This window comes from Triticum urartu, chromosome 2, assembly GCF_003073215.2.
Source record: "Triticum urartu cultivar G1812 chromosome 2, Tu2.1, whole genome shotgun sequence".
Taxonomy (NCBI): Eukaryota; Viridiplantae; Streptophyta; class Magnoliopsida; order Poales; family Poaceae; genus Triticum; species Triticum urartu.
This window is the reverse complement of record NC_053023.1, coordinates 265797367-265806960: the sequence shown is the minus strand read 5'-3', so window position 1 is coordinate 265806960 and position 9594 is coordinate 265797367. Positions and strand designations below refer to the sequence as shown.

The window sequence follows — 9594 nt, the reverse complement described above, 5'->3', positions numbered from 1 at the left end:
GCTGTGCGGACGAATGCGACCAAGAGACAGTGGGTGGGGATGAAATCAGAGCCGAGAGTGCATCGGCGACAGCCAGAGGCAGGTTACGACGATGACTGGTGGGTGCGGGTAGCGACTAGCGAGGGATGGATCGACGGTGGCATGCTGCCCTTTCTCTCATCAGCTCTCTCTGTTTCTCTGGAAGAACGAAGAAAAGGAAAGAGGAGAAATTGCCGATGGACAGCGGGCCCCTGCTCAGCCAAGGCGTCTGCCAGCAGCATGAGAGGCCTGTGTGGCTACAAGGTGTGTATGTGCTATTGAATTTAGCTATTCTTCTCAAGGCCTAGTTCAGGCACAACAGCTTAGACTGTCCTCTCCGTTTATGTCCAGGCCTTCCTCTGCATCGCGCTGCTCATTGCTTTCACAAGCAGGACTTTACTTTGTATTCCTCACTGCTATTTTGTCGATTTTGAAGTTCTAGTTTTTTTTGTGCTTGAACTTACCCAAGTTTTTTCCTAGTAAAATGTGCACTCTCTTTTGGAAACAAAGTGTATGAACGTTCACACGGAGAGTAATTGAACTTTTGAGCACTTTTTTTATATAAACATTCTTTTTTTTCTAACCCTTGTTTATTAACTTCATGTGGAAGTGCCACATTTTCTTTCGCAGGTGAAACTTTTTTGTTGTGCGGGTTTTGGACTTATCTGTCTTTCTAGTTTGAACTCACCCGACATTTTTTTAACTGATTATAAAGCACGTAGTGAACGTCTACACTTAGTGTATGTTTACTTGTACAACCATGGGAGTATACTATGTGAACATTTATTATATAAACATTTATTCACAAAATACAGAGAAGTCAATAAAGAGTGAGTAGGGCGTTTCAGTGCCCAGGCTCATCTGCACCCAGTTAGAAAAAAATTCTCAAGTAATGCAATCTGTAGCAAATTTTCACGTTGAACTTTCCTAGTTCAGATCATTGAACTCTCCCAGCCGGCGATGCTTCTCTCAGGACGGAACCTAGTGGACCCTGCAAACGGAAAGCCCAGCGCAGCAATGTTAGTAGTACTTCCCAAGGTGTTGCATCTGTACTCACTATGGCGATGTGTTTGTACTGCCCAAAAACATACGCAAGAGCAGAATGTAAACATTTTTTTAAACTTGTGCTCACAGGAATAGTGACAACACCTAAAGAGCATGTTATTTTCCTCGGGTCTATTGACGGGCTTCCTCAAATTTCATAGACAAACTGACTCTGTTTTATTTTTTTGAACTTACATGCTAGTAATAATTAAACATTCCCATACAATTTTTTCACTATTCGTGGCATCAACCAAAATAGGTAGGAGAGAGCACTATCGAACTGATCAATGTTTTTGATTCATACTGGTCAATGTTTTTAATTCAAACAAGTTTTCCTTTCTAGCACAAACATCTAACTGTTATGTACACTTTCTTTAAGAAGTAGCAATCAAATCATCATAGACAGAAAGTTCGAATTTGCAGTTGGTGCTATGTGTACGGATTCCATGTTTTGGTCGTCCTCATTGTCTATGTCATGTACTTCATTCTCATCCTGCTGGTGTTCTTCGTTCTAGTGATCAGCGGCGTCATAGAGAGCTAGTGATCAGCGTCTGTCCAAACCTCTCTCGTGTTGGAGTACAGGGAGAAACAAAATAGTGAGAGAAAAGAGCAGTAGAGAGAAACGAATTAGAGGTGAGCTACAAAATAGGGTGAGGGTGGTTCTTTTTCAACTGGTCATGGTTTGTTTTTCGAACTTATCTAGTTTTAAGATATGAACTTCCTGGTGCAATTATTCTTCGTCGATACAAGTTTACTAACCAAAATGACTGCAGTACAGGGAGGAATGAAATTGTATACCAGGAGAAGTACACGCTCACCGAGGTCCTTCAAATCAGTGGCACTGACGGGGTGTTGGAGGATGGTCGTGAGCCTGCAAATCCAGTGAGGGAACTGAAACCAGCAGCAGTAGAGTACTTTGTCAAACTAGGATTGCGTATACAAGTTTGTTGAAATGGGGCAGTGAAGTCTCACTAGCAGTACTTCTCATGTAGTAATACATGGACTTGCTGTTAAATACACATGGACCTACTGTCTTTGCCACTTCTCTTGCGCTTCCTAACCGTCTTTCGCTTCGCCTCTCCATCGACCATCAGACTCTAAAGGGAACATGTGATCATGCTTGTCAGATATATGTACTTCAGGTGTAGAGCCATCCATGTCTCAATACAACTGATGTCCGGAGCTACAAAAAATCAGAATGCGCAATGGACTTCACTGCCCCATCTAAGATTTTTGTTGCATTATCTCTTCTCCATCTTACTATTAGTTCTACACCAAAAGATAAGTCAGGCAACTCCAAACTTGCTTTCGCAACATTGGATTAGACACGTATGTTTTAGTGTTGATTAATTACCTGATGATTGAGCAGCTGATGGTTGGGGCTTTGCTTTCTTTTTCTTGCACGACAGCGGGTTTGGGCCCTGCAGAAGGACTACCCAAATGTTAATGTTGCCCACTAGATCATAACAAGCAAATATAGTCATGCTCGTGCATATGACGAATATCTGAAAAAATAGTACATGAAGATAAAACCTTTGCTTTTGTTCGTCAAGCAATTTCAGCTAGTGGTCCGCAAGCAATTTCAGAACACCATGCATTTTTCAGCTAGTGAAACATGTGACGAAGAACTGAACTCAAAAAACAAGATTTTTGGAGATGGAAGAAGGCGTCGGACGTTGGGTGAACCTGCTACCCCTACTCCTGCGGACTGACGGCTCTGGTGAAGTGGAGCTGATGGAGGCGAGGTTCACAAGCAGCGGTTGGGCGCACCGGGATTTGGCCGCTATAGGGGATCCGCTACCCCTATTCCTGTGGACTGACGGCTCCAGTGAAGTGGAGCTGATGGAGGCGGGGTTCACGAGCAGCGGCTGGGCGCGCCAGGATTTGGCTCTGTAAATATGAAGTGCAAATCACATTAAAGGTGAACTAAAAATCTTCCTAGCAACCTTGTCCAATTGCATTACTCATAACATGATCTATAGAGAGACTTACATCCGAAATAAAATACATGCAGAGATGGGCGGCCACCAGCTTGTTTATATTAGAAATTTTAAGAAGCCTATGAACTTCAGCATGACAAGTAGATCAATACAGCATGCAACTTTTATGTAGTTGCTTAACTCTAAACACATGGTCAAAATTTCAGTCACTTAAGAACTATAACAGTAAAGCATTTACCACACTGATTTACTTGTTTCACTATTAAAAATGGGTTTCAAACACAACTTCTAAGAAGATAGTGCTTACTTTTGCTCTCCCACTTGGACTAAACAGGCAAAAACAGTACGCATCACTTGCGCTAAAAATCCGGAAATCCAGTGAACACAAAAAACATAGAATTATTCCGATACCTCAGGCGAATGGCTCTGCATATGTCGCTTCAGATGCGTCGGTTGGATTGATCTCCTTCTCCCATATGGACAGATAAATTGTAGAACTTGCACGTCGACGTCGCAAAACTCACACTTTGGACCGATCTCCTTCTTCCATCTGGACTGACAGTTGCAGAACTTCCATCAGGCAACTCACGTAACAAGCATGAATACAGCGATATCAACGAGAAATCGTGAGGGGGAGGGGTGGTCGCAGCATTGGCGGGCGTGGGGAGGGTGGAGACGTGGTCAACGTTCAATTCAATTGGTAGTGTTTCGTCAGTGCTGCAAAAACATACACATTTGCATTTTCTGAAGCTAACAAAGGGCAGATGAACTGAATTTGATTTTGCTAGCGAACTGATGCAATTTTATAGAACGAACCTTCACAGTTCCGCTAGTGCTCAGTTCAATTGGCAGTGTTCCGTCAGTCTTGTGGAAACATGACCATTTGCATTTTTTGAAGCTACTACAGAATATTGCTTTAATGTCTGACATGCACTGAGCTGAACCGCTTTTTAAGTTGAGAGAGACAAAGTCGCACTGGGTTGTTGGGGCGGCATTGAACGGGCGCTGGTGGTGGTGGTGAACGGCCAGGGGTGGTGAAGGTGAACGGCCTGCGTGCTGAGGCAGCGGAGGGCGACGCCGGATCATGGGGCAGGCCCAATTCCAAAAAGAGGTCTGTAAAATTAATTGACTAATATCATTTTTTTGCTACTTTAGTTGCAGCCCCAATTCCAATAAGAGGTCTGTAAAATTAATTGACCAATATCATGTTAACAAAAACAACCTGTCCAGCGGGCACCCATGATAACTACAAGTAGCAAGTGGCATAATGAAAATAAGCCTAGTATCAGCTCTAGCAAATAGCAAGTGAGCATTTAGATTTCTGTATGCCATTTTAGTGTGTATCATCATTCCATTGTTCAAGATCCCAGAAAGCCGAGGCGGACATGGCCTCGTCAATCCAAACATTGCATGTATATCTTTTATGTTATGAAAAGCAAGTGGTATCATCCGTCACACACACAACAATAATTTATGTAGTATATCATCCATCGTACTGCCATTAGCACTGCACACAAACCGCCATTAGTACTGACATTAGTACAATAATAATTTCTTTGGTCAAACATCCATTACCCCAACCCAAAATGTACTGCCATTAGCACTGCACACAAACGGCCATTTGTATTTCAATTGTTGTAATATATGTAGTTGAACTTATAGATTTCCATTTGTAATTTTTGCTCTTATAAATATCATGTGTGTTTGTTTACGTACTGAAAACGGAATACATACTGAACTTAACAATACGGAAACAACAATACTTCCTACTTGTTCTCTCTTTGTTGCCATATAGTTAGAGCTTACAGCCACATGAGCAAAATCTTTTGTTATATTTTTTAATAATCTGACATATAGTATAAAACCAAACTGGGTTTTAACACATACAATTGAACTTTTCTGTACGTTTTTTTGAACTGATGACATATATACATGGTGAACTACAGAGCATCAATTTTGGCAGTAAACACAATTCATATTTTCAAAATCAGGAGATGGACCGAACTGATTGTTCTAGGTACGGTGAGCTGATTTTGCAAATAAAAATCTAGTTTCTAGGTACGGTGGACTACAGGAGCAAAGGAAAACGGGACACGTTGATTGAAAGTGTCTGCTTTCTTCAATTGAGCAGGTGCCCGAGCAGTGTGGTGCTAGGGGGCGGCGCGCGGCGGCGGACTGCTGCTCGTGACTAACTCGTCCATCTTGACACCATGGGGTCGAACTGAGGACGGCTATGAGAGTAGGGAGCATCGAGCGCGGCGGTGGTGGCGCATACCTAGGTGAAGTAGGAAGGAGACGCACATGCGAACAAAGGCTGGATACTCTCGGCCCGGCGGTTGGAGTTCGTCTTCAGCCATGGCGAGCACCAGGGTGCGCCTTCCTTAGTCGTGGAGCAACTTGCGCCTCCACACTTCCCCGCAGCGCCGGGCCCCTGCAACCATGGGCGAGGTCGGGCACATGCGGCTTCCTGAGGCCCGAAGATGGTGGAGGCGGGGGCGGCGGGAGGATTCGGGGAAGAAGGTGGGGGTGGGGCGGAGGCTGGAGATGGTGGATAAGGTGGGGGTTGGGCGGTGGCCTGAGACGGGGGAGAAGGTGGGGGTTGGGCGGCGGCCGGAGACGGGTTAGAAGGTGGCATTGGGTGTCAGCTGAGACGGTGGAGAAGGTGGGAGTTGGGCACCGACGGGAGCCGGAGGGACGATGCTTTGGTGCCTTAAGGCACCTACCTTTGTGTCTATGACATGTGGGCCCAACAGGTGACTGGCCCACATGTCAATGACCCAAAGGCAGGTGCCTTTAAGGCACTGAAGCTGCGTCCGAGCCGGAGAGATGAGGTGGAGGTGGGGCGTCTGAAGCTGGAGAGGGTCATGGTTTTTTCTTTTCACAGACAGGATCGGTAGGCCTTCGTTTTCGGATAGTGGAAACTACACATCGGGCCCTTATAAGGCTGAGGGGTAACGAAATAATATTCTGTTACTAGTCCATGGGGCTGGACTAGGGTAACGCTGCATATCCTGGAGTGCTGGAAAGGGAGCTCATGTCACTACCAAATCTATTAGGGTACTAGAAATTCATGAAACATAAGTAAAACCAAACTAATTGATTACAAGCACTCCTATGAACATAACTTAAATTAGAAATTGAGGTGAACTTAAACAGTGAAAACAAGAGTGTGCTGCTGCTAGCTTTCCAATCCTAGAACAACTTCTAGGAACGTGTGGGAAACAGGCAACATACCTGAACTTGGTGTGGATTGGTAGTTGAACTTGCTACCCATTCACACTAGTACCAGCTGCACAAGACCGAAGTATTTAAGGAAATACCTGATGGCATCAAGAAAACAAGTGACTAAAACATTTAGCAATAGAAGCGATGGTACAGAAAAATTGAACTGATGTTTTTCTGCCATTCCGACAAACCTCCAGCATATTTTTTTCAACTGATTTTTTTCTATCATTGTACTGTTGCTTTTTAGGCTTTTTCGAATGAGGTGAAAGCCTCTGCTCTATTTGAACTTTTACTGAACATTCAAAAATGTTTGAACTGATGTGAATCCTTTCACCGAAGTACTACTACAATATTTCGTGAATCTACCTATGTATACGAACAAGTTCTTTTTCTGCTAGGCATTTGCGCAATTTTGTGCTAAGCAAAGAGAGAAAGAAAACAACCTGAAAATGTTTCCTGCCGCCGCACGTCGACGGGGGTTTGGATATGGATGAACTAACTGGCCCATTTTTCTTGTACTGAAGCTTGTTTCCAGAAATTTAAGACAATGCAAATATTATCTATAATATGGACATTTAGTATAGTCTGAACTAAACTCTTTGGCACGTTTGCACTGAGGTAATAGCGGTGAACCTGTGACGAAGGATAGAACTCAAAAAGAATTTTTTTTGGAGGTGGAATAAGAAGTTGATCGAGCGGATTGGGAGGATGCTCAGCAACATACATTGGAGATGCAAGACCATAGTACCTCAATTACAGATGTCACTAAACTCTGGGACATTTGTACTACAAGAATTGAATCTGCAGCAATCTTGAACTTTCAGATTCCATACGCAGATAGCTACAAATTGCTAAAATCAATCACCAGTAGAAAAACACCAAAAGGTTCTCCAAATGGTTGCTTGAGGAACAGCCAAAGCTATTTGGGGTGGCGGACGGCAGCAACATGTGGGCTGGGTTGTCGCGCACGGAGAAGGATGAGGAAAACGGCAACCCAACCACTATAGTGGAAATAGGAGCTGATGGGCGTGGACTGCTGCTCGGCATGAACTCGACCGTCCGAATGCCATGGGGCTGGACTGGGGACGATGCTGGACATACTGGAGTAGTGGCCAAGGAGCTTAGAGCAGCAGTGTACATCAGCAACGGACTGCTCGCGCACAAGATGTACTGCTCTCCTGGGATGGAGGGGTGAAGTGTGTGCCTCCCGAGCTGCGACGTCGAACTACTTCGGGTTGTGTCGTTGAACGACCCGGTGTGGCGGCGGTGAACGGTATGGTGCTCATTCTCAAGCATAACCACAAGTACTTGTTTGTGCTATATGAAGAAAATGGAAACACGAAGGAAATCAGACTCACCATCGGGAAGTAGATGAACTAAAAAGCATACAAATGATGAACTTATGCATCTTGTTTTAACTGGAACCTACAAAAATAGGAACAAATATGAGAGATGAGTTTTTGTAAGGAGAACTTACCAGGGTTTGGTGTTTGAACTTTTAAATGTTTGTGCAACTGAAAACAGAGAACAGGAGCATGCCTCGACCAGATCGGCGACTTTCTCGTGGGGTGGTCTCTCGTATACCACGATGGCAACATATACACACACAAACTAACCAAATACACAAAACTGCCAGCTAGAAAAATAAACTGATAAGAATACATGTCTTCTCGACTATGAACTGATAAGAATACACACCACAGACGGCTAGACACGGACTTCTTGAACTCCCTTAAGATAAGGTTCAGGTTTTTATGGTTTTTTATGTTCACGTTCTTTTTCCGAAGTTCCTGACTTCTCGACTATGAACTTACTACATAGAAGGATGCTCACATACATGTATTGCTTGACAGGAGCTGACAGAAAATGTTGCAGCAACATGGTATTTTTATTCAACACAATGATACAACCATATCTTGGAATACATCCATCGCAATGGAAACAAATGCACAGTAAAATGGCATCATTACACATACTCGAGAACTAATAGATTATTCTTCAGTTACTCTGATCAACTTTAGTTTTCTTCAGAAATTGGATGAAAAATAGCATCGACTATGCCATCAATTTTTTTGCATCTCTAGCACACTTGTTGGGACTATTGTTCATCACATGATGAACCTCTTTTATTTCTGTTTTTCTTGAGTGTCATAGAATAAAATATTAAACTATTTTGTATAAATATAGTTGAACTTTTGTGTTTTTCTGGTTACTGAAGTAGTATCAGAACAGCCGCTGCATACATATATGAATTGACAATTTTTTGTCAATGAATTGTTGTAATATATTGTATTAGAACTACGACAGCAGTATCTATCTAGTACCAAGCATGCTCATCAAGAGTGGAATTCAGGAGACAGAAGGAACAAGAGCAAAAGTACAAGGGGTGTGTTCTTCACTGTTTGGGTTATAGGGTGCTAATGATGAACTGAATCATTTTAGCTCCGTCTTCTTCCCTCAGGTCTGAATCTAAGAGCAGCACCAGTTCAATTCAAAATAAATTGATAGTTCATGAATTTTGTGCTAAGCAAGCATACCCATCAGCACATGGAATGCCTTGGTAAAATGCACTCACTCAGTCCCCAAAATCAAAAAAGAAAACTACAGAGGCGGAAGGAAACGAGAGGAAAGCTTTTGAGTTCTGACCATTGCTTTTGCTGACCGACCCATCGTTGAACGGCCTTGGTTGGCAGTGGTGAACGGACTGGGGTAGCGGCCGTGAACGCCTTGGCGCAGCGTCGCATTGCGAGGCGGGCTGGGGAAGCACAGCGCGGTGGAAGGCCGGCTGGAGCAGCGTGGCACGGTGGGACGCTGGCTGGAGTAGTGCGGCGGCGACGTAGGGCCTGACAGCGCAGCCAAGGAAGGTTGGCGGCGCGGCGGAGGTGGCCTGGTAGTGCGGCGGCTGGGGCCTGGCGGCACGGCGGAGGTGGCCTGGCGGCGCGGCGGCCGGGCCCTAGGGTCGCAACAGAGGTGGCATCGCGGCGCGGTGGCGAGGCCCTGGGGGCGCGGCGACCGGGGCCTGGGGTTGCATCACGGCGCGGCGGCGGGGAGCTGGAGGATCGGTTCGGGGGAGGTTCGGGACAACTGGGGTCGAGCCGGGGTCTTTTTTTCATCCGGGCGGCTTCTGGGCTGCGGCAGCACTTCGGGAAAATGGATCGAGCCTATATGGCTAGGGATGGCAATTTTGCGTATGGGTATGGGTATGAGTATCTGTGGGTACCTTACCCAAAAACAATGGGAATGAGCAAGACTTGAAGAGATTTTTTACCCACGGGTAATGGGTACCCATATCCGCAAAATATATGGGTAGGGCATGGGTAAGAAATTGTGCCCATGGGTAAGCCAATCGATATCCAGAAAAAAAATG

The 9594-nt window shown here is 44.7% G+C and overlaps 1 long non-coding RNA gene across 28 annotated transcripts; it reads right to left on the bottom strand.

Annotated features, from left to right (window-relative positions):
- Window positions 1-779: 779 nt before the first annotated feature.
- Window positions 780-9364, bottom strand: LOC125537004. Of its 28 annotated transcripts, none has more exons than XR_007295452.1 (10): window positions 8874-9364; window positions 7586-7652; window positions 6237-6322; window positions 3819-4115; window positions 3414-3719; window positions 2596-2952; window positions 2417-2494; window positions 2035-2331; window positions 1861-1953; window positions 780-1009 (listed from the first exon to the last, which is right to left on the bottom strand). It is a non-coding gene; the product is annotated as an uncharacterized LOC125537004 (long non-coding RNA). The 28 variants fall into 28 exon arrangements; XR_007295467.1 differs by having other exon boundaries at window positions 6237-6291; XR_007295463.1 differs by lacking the exon at window positions 8874-9364 and adding an exon at window positions 8609-8867.
- Between the last annotated feature and the right edge of the window lie 230 nt (window positions 9365-9594).